The 13803-nt window shown below is 43.2% G+C and overlaps 1 protein-coding gene across 1 annotated transcript in view; it reads right to left on the reverse strand.

Moving 5' to 3' along the window:
- cdk14 (cyclin dependent kinase 14) overlaps positions 1 to 13803 on the reverse strand; it is a 287659-nt gene that overhangs the window by 65878 nt on the left and 207978 nt on the right. The window lies entirely within an intron of this gene.

Genomic DNA, 13803 nt, shown 5'->3' on the forward strand with positions numbered 1-13803 from the left:
CATTCTTCCAATGGTCACTCAATGACATCTCTTATTCAACATTTATCTGCTGTGACGGTTGGGTTTGATTTTTATATTTACCAGTGCAGTACACATCCAAAACACTTAAAAATCAATCAAGTATGCACACCTTTGTGCCGTGCGCAAGCACTATTCGGAAGCTCAGGTCGATCTGACTAAAACTCAGAGAGATATGCGAGTCATAGACAGACACACAGACAGACGTTTCTTGCTTTATAGATAGATAGATAGATGACACACCCGCATCCTACAGAAGTTGCTTAATGAAATATAAACCTTCTTGATGTAGCCATTAAACAATCAACATAAGAAACTACCAATAACCTGTACAAGGGTTGAGTCATTCTCCTTATCCAAAAAGGGCCTCTACTTGAGACGTTGTTCCAATATTTCATCTGTAATCTCTGCTTCTCTGATGGTGTCCCCTCCTCTGTTGAGCCCTGATGTTTAACCTGTTATACACTACGGATTGTGGGATTTTTGATTCATTAAAGACTGCTACGAAAACATAAATATTAAATAAAAAACGATTTTAGATAGTTTTTTTCCAGAAAATAATTACATCCTTATCTATCCATATGCAATGAGCCACATGGCAAGCTGTTGAGAACTCTGTTTCAAGGCTGGCTGTATTGAGTCATTGCATTTCATTCACCTAGGTCATTAATCTATTCTACAGTAGGGGAGAGAGGCCTGAGTTGTGCCGGTGGGGAAGTTGTGCCACCCCTTGTTTCTAGAAAACCGTGGAATAAATTGGAAATGTGACCACATATTTAAGAAGAGCCATCCATTTAACTCATCCTGTAAAGAAGGGAGAAACATGGAATAAGATATAAGCACATTTAAGCTCAAAAAACTGTTTTTTTTGCCTTAAAATTTCCATGATCAAGGTTTTTTGATTATTGTGTCTGAACAATTATAGACACGTTTAAAAACATTTGACACGTTTTAGTGCTTTAGTATGCTACACTTTGTCTATATAGTTAGCACGATGTCAGCCCTATACTGCTGCATCATGCTTATTATCCAAAATTCTGGGGTTGGGGTGATTTGTGCCAGAGGGCCTGGGGTGAGTTATAAGTAAGTAATTAAATAACATGTATTTATAAAAGCACATATATAACAGTTTGCACTCTCCAAAGTGCTGAACATAGTGCATTCAGTAGGTGAAAAATGAAGGTAAAATAACAATAACCAAAATAAAAGACATAAAGCCCAGACATCCACATATAAACAAAGATAGTAGTGCAGAGGTAAGATAGTTAATGGGGAGGAAAAACCAGGGTGTACAGATGTGGCAGTTGGTTCTACAAGGGTGGAGCAGCTAGTGCAAAGTAAATTTCTGAGAGTTGTGCCAGTGGCATGGCTATACGCTGGTCAGCAAAAGAAAGTGATTGTCTACAGTAGCTCAGAAGAGACTGACATCTCCATTCCACTTAAAGGAATACTTCACCTATACGGAACAGGCGTTCTATCATTATAAAATCATCATCTATTATAATATAATGAATGAGGTTTTTCTTCCCTCAGTCTTCCCTTGGCGCAGCTGTCCTGTTAATCCTAACCCTTACTGTGATGTCACAATAAGAAACTGTAGGGTTAGACAGTGAGACCATAAAGCACTCTTTCTTTCTTTTCTCAGGCTAGGATGATCCGATTTTATAAATTTTTTTGCACATTTATACTAAATAGGATCTCAGAATTCAATACACCTTCATATTCCCACCGGTGAAGTAGGTCTTTAACGACACCACTGATGAGAGTTCAGATGGTCAGAAAGATGATGATGGTGACTTTGTCATTGCGAGCTTTGCAGGTAAAACCATTAGATCTGCTAGACCTTGTTTAAGAAATTGTCCTTCAATCTTTGTAAAATATTTACTTTATTTACTTTAAATAAACCTTAAATAAGTGATTGTCTAATGGATTTGTCTTGCATTACAGTTTATGAGATATATATATCAATGGCACAATTTACCCCATGGTATTCTCTCTTGTGGCACAACTTACACCACACCAGGGGCAAGTTGTGCCACAAGACAATTTTTTTTCCGAAAGCTATATAACCGTACCCTACCCAAAAAGTTGGGTAGGGTACGGTTTAAGCGCACCTAACCGCTCTGAGCCACTCCAGATCTCAGTACTCCTCCGTAGGGGTACTAGCCGCCTGAAAGCGGACCGAAAATGCGGAGCTACACGCTGCCGTCATTTGATTGGTTGGTCGAAAGAATCATTTCCGCCATGTGTATTCATCTCGGCAAGAGTGAAGAGTCTGTGTTTTGGTGAAAATGTGAGCACAGCACTGTTTATTGTTTGGTGTTTTTCCTCGTCATTAATAATCAGTTGGTTTAGTTACGTGTCCCACTGCTACGTAGCTGCCGCAGCCAGCACTGTTTGCTCACTGAGTTGCACCGAGCCGTCTCTGTGTGTTTACGCCATAGCCTAGATAGTTTTAGGCTAAATACACGCTCACAACACGGGGGAATAAATAAAGAAGCGGCTGGTTTGACCAAGCAAAAACGAGAGACCGCTGGCTTGACCACAGTTGGTCGAAATAATAATTTCCGCCGTGTGTAGTCACCTCGGCTAGAGTGAAGAGAGTCTTGTTTTGGCGAAAATGTGAGCGCGGCACTGTTTATTGTGTGGTGTTTTTCCTCGTCATTAAAATAATCAGTTGGCTACACTGTGTCCCACTGCTACGATGTCACGTAGCCAGTGCTGTTCGCTCACTGTCTATCAGTTGCACCGAGCAGTCTCTGTGCTCACAACAACACGGGGGGAATAAATAAAGAAGCGGCTGGTTTGACCAAGCAAAAACGAGAGACCGCTTGCTTGACCACAGTTGTTCCACAACCCTATAGTTTGACCCATATTCTGGCGGCGGATATCGCAGTCCAGCCTAAACCCCGCCCTACCAGTAAGGGTAGGGTCATAAACCCCGCCCTACCAGTAAAGGTAGGGTCCGCGGTGGAAACAACACCGAGATTCTTAAAAGTGAGCTGTCCCGCTCTGAGCCGCTCCGATCCGACCCGCTCTACTCGGTGGAAATGAGGCATAATCTGTAGACCACAAAGCACCTCTACAGGAGCAGTTGTGAATTAAGGGCCTTGCTCAAAGGCACAACAGTTGCGGTAACGAACAAGGGACAAGTTCTGCTCTTGTATGCTGTGTCTGAAGTGGGAGTGACGTTACATCTCAGTTGACTTTGTTCCAGTGGCACACGTTGGAAATTACAAGAAAGCATGTCATAAATGTTTGCCTTTAGCAATCACATTGGGTTAGCCATTGTTAGCAATACCAGTTGATAACAACACTTTAAGTTGGATTGAGTGCATCCAAATATCTCCAGATAGAGAATGAGCAGTACCATGAGCAGGTTGGAGATCTTTCCACCAGTTTACTAGTAGGAATTCTGACTTCAGGGGGCGTTCTATTTGAAATTTCCATCTGGGAACTCAGAAACTCTGACTTTCAAGTTTAACAAACAAATCAATAACAAACTATGTTTTGCCATAATATTGGCGCAGTTCCATCTGCCCCACAACGAGGCCTCTCATACAGTACACAGTACACAACAACAGGCCATTCTCCATCTTATTCACCAACCCTGCTCCAGCTTCACAGCAGATTCATGCTGCGTTCCAGACATTTTTGCCCTGACGAGTAGGAACTCTTTATCTTTATAAGGCTGGATAAATTTATCCAGCCTTATCTTCCTAGTATGAAGTCAGAAAATGACGTCTTCGGTAACTCCACACAGTCCACATTTTAAAAGTGCAAACCTGTTTGTATAAATCTGTTTATTTTGGAGACATTAGGAGACAAAACGACATCAGACACTAGTGGAACATTACACAGACTAGACTAGCAGAGGAGCCTGATTGGAAGAAGAGCTTTGCACCACAAAAGAAAATAATATCTAGCAGCAGTTATAGCCAGTGTCATGGATTTGACTATTTACTGAGAAATATGTTTTTGTCGTAATGCTTACAGTCAGTGTCCAAAACGGGCTTGAAAGCACTGGAGCCATCAAGAATCCCCTAGTGGTCAGATCCATAGAGAGCAAACTGCCTGACAATATGAAGAGGGACTGGCTGACATTCATGGTCAATCCAAGAAGCAGGGTCACACCTGACAATCACTTTGATAGCCTCCTCACATTCTTAAAGACTCAAGAGGACATTCTAGAGAAACTAGACCAACTGGGTGTAGGTGAAAGAATGGAGAAGAAACCTACCTACCCGGGGAAGAAGTTTGCCTCCACAAAGTCCACAAGAAGAGGAGGATGTGTAGTCTGTGGAGATGAAAGGCACCGTGAAAAGATTTTCTTTTGCAAGCGGTTCAAAGAATTAAAGCCTGGTGAAAAGCTAAACGCCGTTGAAAAGCTAGGAGCATGCAGAAGATGCCTCATGTGTCATGAAGGGGATGAGGAATGTACAGACACTTACCTGTGCAGGAACAGAGACTGCAAGAGAGGAAGCTCTTCAGACCACCATTTCTTCCTCTGCCTGAAAGGAGGATTTAAGGGGAAAGAATCTGAAAAGGTTGGAAAGCCCAGCACCAGAAGGCAAACCCTCACAGAGGAACAAGAGAAATTAATATCTGAGCTCAGCCCAGACCTGGCAGACAAATTCAGGAAAGCTTTCACCAACATGGCTGCAAAATCAAACTGCACTGGAAAAAACCTACCTGGAGTGATGGAATCAAACACATGTGAGTTACCAGTTATTCTTATGCTTCTTGAGGTAACCACCAATGCGGGGCAGAAGATTGGAACACTCATTGACTTAGCATCAGACACCAACTGCATCACTCACAGAGCTGCCAGAAGACTGAAACTACGAAGTGAAAAGATCACACTTGTCGTCCATGGAGTTGGAGGCATGGCCATGAAGGTAAAGACCAAAAGATACTTACTCAGGGTAAGGGTCAAGACACCAAGAGGCACGGAGAGAGCTCATGAACTGAACTGTTATGGCTTGGATGAAATTGGAAAAGTGCACATCAAAGCACAGCAACTCAAGAAGTTTTTCCCTGACACCACCCTGGAGGACCTTCACAGACCAGAGCACGTGGAGCTTCTCATCAGCCACCGTGAAGGAAGACTCGCCCCACAAAGAGTAAAGGTCATAGGAGATCTCGTCCTGTGGGAGAGCCCTTTAGGAAAGACCGTCGGCGGAGCGCATCCAGACCTCTTTGAAGTCGTGGACATGGCCCTACACAACTCTGAGACTGACTTTGCATGTTCGATGAGGACCACAGCAGTTAAAGCTACAACGAGTAAGTCGGCACGTTGGCGACACCTTTGAACAAAAGCAGTAGTATTTTTACGACGCCAGCTGTCGTGAAGCTGTTTTCTAGCTCGTGCAGGGCCTCAAGATTCAAATAATCAGGAAGCAATATAGGCCTAGTGCGTGTCCGTGTGTTGAAAGTGTGAGGGCACCGGACTCTTTTCGGCTCGGTGAGAGTGGTTAGTGACACAGCATCAACTACACCTGATTGCAATGAGTTGATCCATTGTCACCTCTCACGGAGCTGAACGAGTAGGCTATGTGTCACCACACAAAGCGAATGAACGAGAGACGGCAGTTAGTTATGGATCACGATGAGGTAATGTGTTTATGTTGTTGTAAATAATGACTATTTCAGATGAATAATGGTCATCTGATGATGCTGGTGAGGCAAAGTAAACTTTGTTTTAGTAGGCTACCGCTCATTCATTTAGGAGTAAACACTGCAGTCTAGGTTCGCTCCGTGAAATTGTTTATACGTTGCTTGGCATATGTGATATGTGACCATAGAGCATGCACGAGCGAACCGAAAATCGGACTGGGTGTACGACCAGATCAAATGCAGTAATAAAAACTATATAAAAACTTCTTTCTTTGCACTGATGGTCTCGTTTGCTGTTAAAGGTAATTTATGATTATGAGAGGAAACATGAGGCTGTTTAAAAGATATTTAAATGTTACTCGTTGCCGCTTTAAGTATCAAGAAATTGCTGGGATACAAGAGATCAGGGCTGAAACCAAAAGCACGATTTCTGGCAGAGAGTTCTTAGACTGGTGGAAATGGGACAGCATTGGAGCAGCCTGCGAACCCATGTGTGGAGGATGCAGATGTGGAAAATGTCAACCAGGAGGTAAAGACATGACACTGAGTGAGGAGAAAGAACTGGAGATTATCAGACGAGGCCTCAACTACGTGAAAAAAGATGGACACAGTCAGGAGGCTCATTGGGACACAAAATACCCCTGGATTGAAGATCCAAGTTCCCTGCCCAATAACAGAAATGCAGTGGAGGCCACTTTTCTACGGACAGAAAGACAGCTCAAGAAAGAACCAAAGTGGCGAGTGGCATACACAACTCAAGTCCATGAGATGGTGGAGAGGAGAGCAGCAAAGAAACTCACCAAGGAAACCATCGCTGACTGGAAAGGCCCAGTATGGTATGTCAGCCACTTGGTGGCGCCAAATCCACGCTCCATTACAACACCTGTGAGACTGGTATGGAACAGCAGCCAGAAGTTTAGAGGGCTCAGCATGAACGACCTCCTTCTGAAAGGGCCTGATGTTCTCAATCCCATCCGAGCAGTGTTATTAAGGTTCAGAATAGGAGTCCATGCTGCTGTAGGTGACGTCAAGAAAATGTACAATTCTGTGTGACTTGAAGACCTGGAGATGCACCTCCACAGATTTCTCTGGAGAGACAGTGAAGATGGAGAAATTGAGGAATATGCCATCACCAGAGTTAACATTGGTGATCGACCAGCAGGTTGCATCGCACAACTGGCCATGAGAGAGACAGCAAAACTGCCTATCTTCACTCACCTGGAGGAGGAGCATAGGATCATTGAAGAGGATGCTTATGTGGATGACATCCTGACATCCCATAATGACCTGGATGAGCTAGACAAAACCACCAAAGCAGTCGAAGAGATCCTGAGAGCAGGTGGATTCTTCCTCAAGCCGTGGGTCTGGTCAGGCCAAAGTGGGAGGCAGACACAAGCATCACAACATCCAGAAACTTCGAATCAAGTCTTCATTCTTCCCAACCAGGTGAGAGAAGGAGACAACAAAGCCCTTGGAGTTGGGTACCTGGTCGAATCTGACAAACTGTATCTCATGACTTCAATCAACTTCTCAATGAGAAAAAAGAAGATGAGAATCAGCCAAAATCTTCTTGGAAAAGAGATAAGAGAAAAAACTCCAAACCCACTGACTAGAAGACAACTTCTCAGCCAGGTGGCTAGCCTGTATGATCCCATAGGGCTTGCAACACCAACCAAACAAAAGGGAGCCATTCTGGTCAGAAAAGCTTTTCAGGAAGCTGGAGGAAAATCTCTAACACGAGACACATGGGACAAACCTCTGTCTGAAAGACTTAGAGAAGAAGCTGTCCGCCTTTTTGAGGAATACTCACTGCTCAACCAAATCACCTTCCACAGAAGCCTCACACCAGTCAAAAGGATTGGAAGACCCTGGGGAATAACATTCTCTGATGGAAGTGACCAGAGCTATGGAGCCGTTGTGTACTTCAGATGGGAGACCGGAGAAGGCGTCCAGGTCCGGTTTGTTGAGTCCAAAGCAAAGCTCACACCACTGGACCAAAAAGGAGAACCAGTGAAAGCTGAGGTATGTGGTGCTGTCTTTGCTGCAAGGCTCAGGAGATACATAGAAAAGGACAGTCGGATGCAAGTGGAACATTGGCTCCATCTGCTGGACAGCCAAACTGTGCTGGGAGCAATACAAAGAGACAGTTATGGGTACCAGACCTTTTTCGCAAACAGAGTGGGAGAGATCCAGAAGGCCACATCAGTTGAGGACTGGAGGTGGATCCCAGGTGAGCAAAACATTGCCGACCTCATAACGAGAGGAGGAAGACCAGAAGACCTCAAAGAGGACTCTGTGTGGCAGAATGGACCAGAGTTTCTGACACAACCTGTGGATGAGTGGCCGACAAAGTCAGCCAAAGATGTCGCTGCATGTGCCAAAGAAAGTATAAACAAGCTCCAAAGGAAATGTTTTACAGCAGCACTGACCCGAGCACAGGTGAGGAGAAACCAAAATGCCCCGTCTGCCACTGCAGTTCCACTGGCTCCAAATTCTGCTCAAGGTAAAACTGACCAAACCAAGGACCTGCAAAGCAGCCCCACTGGAGGTAAACCCCACATCCAAGTCCGGAGACCACCGGCTGGTTTTGCAGTGAGAAAAATCCTTGACATCAGCAAATTCAGCAGTTTAACTAAGCTGACCAGAATCATTGCCTGGGTGTGGAGAGCTGCCACAGAGTGGAAAAAAGTGCTGGCCAGAACTTCAGTCACAAATAAGCCAACGAGGGAGAGGATTTCTTCAGCTCAAATCAAATCCAGAGCCAAAGAAGCAACACTTACCGTCTGGGAGTGTGAAGATGCACTCAGGGATCTCTTCCTGGCAGCTCAAGAGGAAGTAACTTTTCCAGACACCACTCTCAGCAGACTTGCAGTTGTCAAAGATGGAAGCACTGGACTTTTGCTCTGTGGAGGAAGATTCCAAATCTTTAATGATGAAAAAACTGCAGTACCAATCTTGCCTTACACATCATGGATATCCACTCTTCTTGCTCAAGAAGCTCACAGTGTGAATCATGAAGAAATTGCAGGTACACTCCTCCAGATGAGAAGGAAAGCCTGGGTGGTAAAAGGCCGGAAAATAGCCCAAAAGATTGTTGACAACTGTGTGGCATGCAGAAAAGCCAAGGATAGAAGATGCCACCAGATCATGAGTGACCTCCCGCCAGAGCGAATAACACCGGCCAATCCATTTGAGTACACAACAGTGGACTTATTTGGACCTTATGAAGTGAAGGATGAGGTGAGGAAAAAAGTGAAGCTCAAAGTGTGGGGAGTTATCTTCTGCTGTATGGCATCCAGAGCTATGCACACTGACCTTGTCAGTGACCGGTCAGCTGAATGCTTCCTGTTGGCTTACCAACAATTCACAGCATTGAGAGGACATCCAAGAAAACTGTGGTCAGATCCTGGAAAAAACTTTGTCGGAGCCAGACCTGCCCTCAAGAACACCTACTTGGAAAAGTCAAGGCTTGAAAATGAAGCCTCCAAACATGGCACAGAGTGGAGCTGGAAAATCAAATGCATCACAGAGCTGGTGTGACCTCCTTGGGTTGAACCACCAGGAGGTCAAGTGGGAGGTGTTGCGTCAAAACCTGCTTCACTGTGGAAAGAGCCACAATCACAGATCCCTGACACTCCAAACCTGCAGGGGGCAAACACATCAGTGTTTGAACCCCAGGTAAGAGGAAGGAAGTGCCTGAGGGAGCACAATCACCGGTGCACCCATGCAGGAAGCATGGGCTGAAATGTTTGGAGCTAGCATGGGCTGTGTTCGGAAAGCCATACTAGTGTCCTACATCCTACATACTCACCATCTATATACTGCATACTGTCTACTCAAAGATTGATTGTGTATGCGAGGTGCGTCGAAACGTTTTCAGTTGAAGTATACTCAAGCAATGAAGAATTTCTTCTTCTTCTTGTAAGATTCAGGCAGTTTAGATGCTGTTTAGCATATAACCGCCCTCTACAGGTTAGATATTGAACTAGATTTTTACAGTCCTGTGTTCATCATCTGTGTTTTGGACCTCTTGTTTTATAATTATGTTTTGAGGCGGAGGATACCTCCGACGCTCTCTGTCCGGCTCATCAAGACAGCACTCAGCTGTCTGTGAGTTGAGCTGGACGGGCCGCGGTGTGTGGAACAGCGATCTGTTCTGATCTCTCTCCACTATCAGACTCACATCACTCATTTCACTTTATAACTCTAATGTTGTTAGGTATTTATCTTCATCTCTTATCAATTGTAAGAGTTTATGAATGACTGCACGTACAGTTGTCAGATCGCGGACCCCAAACAATGTCGTTGCCTAGCAACTTGCTCGAAAATATTTCATTTTCCTGGGCGGGTAGAATTGACCCAGTGCATTGTGGGGCGGTTGAGTAGGAAAAGTATACAATCGATTCATACCCAAAATCTTCCCGGAAGTTAGTATCATCCGGGAATTTCTCGCATACCCAAACTCGCATACCCAACCGTCACATACTCAAATTGAAGTCAAAATGAGTATGAGTAGGACGTTAGTATGGCTTTCCGAACACAGCCTCAGTCAGGGCTCTTGCCTGCTCCTGTAGACACCTCACAGCCACAGCTCCTGATCAATGATTGAAGACACCACTGGTATAGTAAAAGTTTAACTTTGGAAGCCATGCTTCCCATATGCTTTGTATTTGGTGATGCAATGTTTGAATTTATTATATTATTTCATAGGAGTACTTTGGTACTCTATCTTTTGTTATTGGCACTCTATCATGATGATGATGAGAATGATGATCGTAACCCTTGATGTAACTTTGTTACTTTAATTATTATCCCTTTTTGAAGTGATTTGAGTTAAATTAATCTGCATACATTTTCATTTATCAAGTAAAATTAATATTATTATCATTTATGCTTTACATTAAGAAATGTGAACTGAGATTATCTGCAATTAATGCCTTTGTTCTCTGTTTACCCTAGGTTATTAACCTATTCCGTCACACCCCATTCATCTTCATTTGCCTAAAATAAAAGAAACTGAAGATGAAAAGAACTGAGTTGTCCATCGTGTCCTTCATGAGTTGATACGCTGTTTTCAAGTTTGGGCAGAGCTGTGGTCTACAATTCAACAGCACATAACTTGACAGTATGATAAAAGCAAATCTGATAAATAACTAGGACTAAGACCATTAAAATCAATTCTGAAGGACACGGGTAGCCAATGCAGAGACTTTAAAATGGGAGTAATGTGTGCCCTCTTTCTGGTCCTCGTCAGCACCCGTGCAGCTGAGGAAATGAGAGAAATGACCTGGATATGAGCTTGTTGACCTTTGAAAAGTGTTGATGTACATTAGGTGCACATTCCATGCTACTATTGCTGTCATCTAGGCCAGGTGAATAAGCACACATCTGCAGTAAGATCACTAGTATCTCCTCAAACTATCTAACAGCTCCACGTGATGACACATTCACAGCCCGCAGAAGCATTCCTTCTTCACTGTTGCGTGGCACAGGCTTTATCAATGTGAAAGCTCAGGGAGGAGCAGCTGATACATGGGAAAGTACCTGCCCGCACAGCCCTCACTCACTGTCTACAGAGCGCCCACCATGTCTTACTCCAGGGGTGTCCAAACTTTTATCACTGAGGGCCACATACAGAAAAATCTACGAAGGGCCGGGCCACTTGGCGAAAATAACACATTTATCAGGACATGTAGCTGCTCTGATGTTTAGTTTCATAGTGTCTTCGTAAATTGTAATCCTTCTTCACGGCAACACTTTCCTTGCAAATTAAACAGACACACTTCCCCTCAGAGCCGCCCGAAGCCTCCAAGGGGCCCTAAGCAGAATTTGTTTAGGGGGCCCCTCTCCAATGTTAGCGTTGCCCAAATGATTGACTACTGTTAAATGCCTTCAGACACCCAGTGTTTTCTAGCCTGGAAATCCAGACCCTGATATCTTGAACGATAGAGGGTCTGGCCACGCTCAATAGTAATTTCCAACTCAAGGGGCGGCTCCTACTCGTGTATTTCAAATGCCACTGCACGCAGTTGGATATCACTACAACCAATCAGAGCGATGCACAAGCCCCATTCGTTTAGTGAACAGCTGTTAAACTGTTAAATTAAACGTTTGCCGTGGTCGGTCGGCAAAACAGAACATTCCACTTGCTTGCTAATGAAAGATTTGAGTGCTGTCTTCCAAATCGTAAAGGGTCGAGGCCAAAGCAGTCTCAAACTCAAACAACATCCGCAGCCATCTTTGATGTTTACTATCACAGCTTCGACCACGCATGCACGTCACTGTTGTCATCCGGTTATGTCCGCCCCAGAGCACCATACAAAGGGCTCTGGCGCGCCCATATTAGATAGAACCAATTGAAACGTACGTCTGGATTTCTGGACTTTCTGAAAAAGCTTCAATGGAGAGTGTCCAGACCAACAGGCGCAGAAAATTTTATTTGCCAGCGCCTAGTGGCAGGTCTGGGAATACCAGGTTAAGTGTTTTCTGCTATTGCCTCCAATGTCCAGCTTGAGGCTTAATCTGAAGAATTTTGTGTGAAAAAATTATTTGGAGACACTGTGTCAGATGAATTAGAAGCTATTGAAGAAGGACACATGGATTTTCCATAATAATATTAATTTAAAATAAAGTATTATGCAGGGTCCTCTGGGATGGGCTTGGTGCTCTTTTTCTTGTATGGGACATATTTCTTTGTAATATAATGAATGCATTTAAAAAAAAAATAAACTAAAACGGCCATATTACATTATATTTTAAAAATGTGCCGCGGGCCAATCAATCAGTTTTGACACCCCTGCACTAGTGGGTTAACAAAAAAAATAATAATAAAAAAAAAAATTAAAAGGGCCATATTACATTATATTTTTTAAATCGGCCGCGGGCCAATAAAAAGCGGGCCGTAGTTTGGACACCCCTGTCTTACTCATAGGACCAGCGAGGAGAACAAACAGGCCCCATCAAGTTGTGTTACAGTAAAAAAAAAATAAAAAATGGAATTGTGACTGGTTCAGACTGCCAGTGATATGTTGCTTTGTTTGTGTCTGTGTGGAACTGTGTGGGTGGAAAGAGGGAGATACTAAAAGAGAGACACACTCTGTCAAACTTCCTTAAATAACTAGGGGTCGAGGATGGATTAGATTTAGGAAAAGGTCATTGTTTTAAATTTAATCTATCATCCCAGTGATATCCAATCATATATTCAATTCACAGGGATAAAATGGAGCAGAGCAGCATCTCCTCCCATTAGGAAGACAAAAGCAGACAAACGTTTGGCATTTTTCTTGAGGAAGACTTCAATGATGAATCAACTGAAGTTGATTCTTCTTCTCTTGATCATGATTAATCATAATCAACTAATAATAGTATTTGAAATCAGATCCAAAAGCATCATAATTCTACCAGGGGAAAAGCTTTGTATTGATAGCAATCCTGCAGTTACAGTATATGTAATCAATTCAACAGCCTCATTTCCATCATGTCCGGCTAAATGAAGACAAACTGCTGACCAAACCGGCTCCATCCCCATGTGTTCAGTTATTGACGTAAAATCTCTAGATTATTTTAGTCTGCATTTAGTGCATTAGTTAATACGACATTTGCAAAAAGGCTTTTAAGTTATCCCAGATCTTGTTGTTAAGAACTCCTTCAAAACTCATTTAGTTAAGTCAGTGCTTCTCAAATGGTGGGGCGCCATGAGTTGTCAGGGGGGACGCGGGCTGCCTTGATTTCCAACTGACAAAAAAAAATAAAAAAATAAAAAAAAATTGTGCTAGCTATGTGTGCTTGTGTATGGTCATATCCGCGCGAAAGGCCGCGATTTGCAGTAAATAAATATCCACATGTGTCTCCAAGTGTCTCTGTAGGCTATTTAAAAATAAATCAAGCAAGTAGACTAATAATAACATTAATGAATTATTGGTTATCATATCACAGAAGGCCTAATGGCCTATAATAATAAAAAACACCACCTTAACTATGTTTACAGTTTAAAAATGTTTTGAATAAAATGCAAACCTGTTACAAATTTAGCTAATAAACTGAACTTTGAATTTTTTTTTGCTGCAGAAGATATCTCAGCTAATTTTTGTTATCTAATTTGATAATAAGGTGACTGTATGCAGAACGCTCGTGCCAGAAACTCATACAGTGGTTTTGTACAGATAAATA

This window comes from Ammodytes marinus (assembly GCF_949987685.1).
Source record: "Ammodytes marinus genome assembly, chromosome: 13".
NCBI lineage: Eukaryota > Metazoa > Chordata > Actinopteri > Uranoscopiformes > Ammodytidae > Ammodytes > Ammodytes marinus.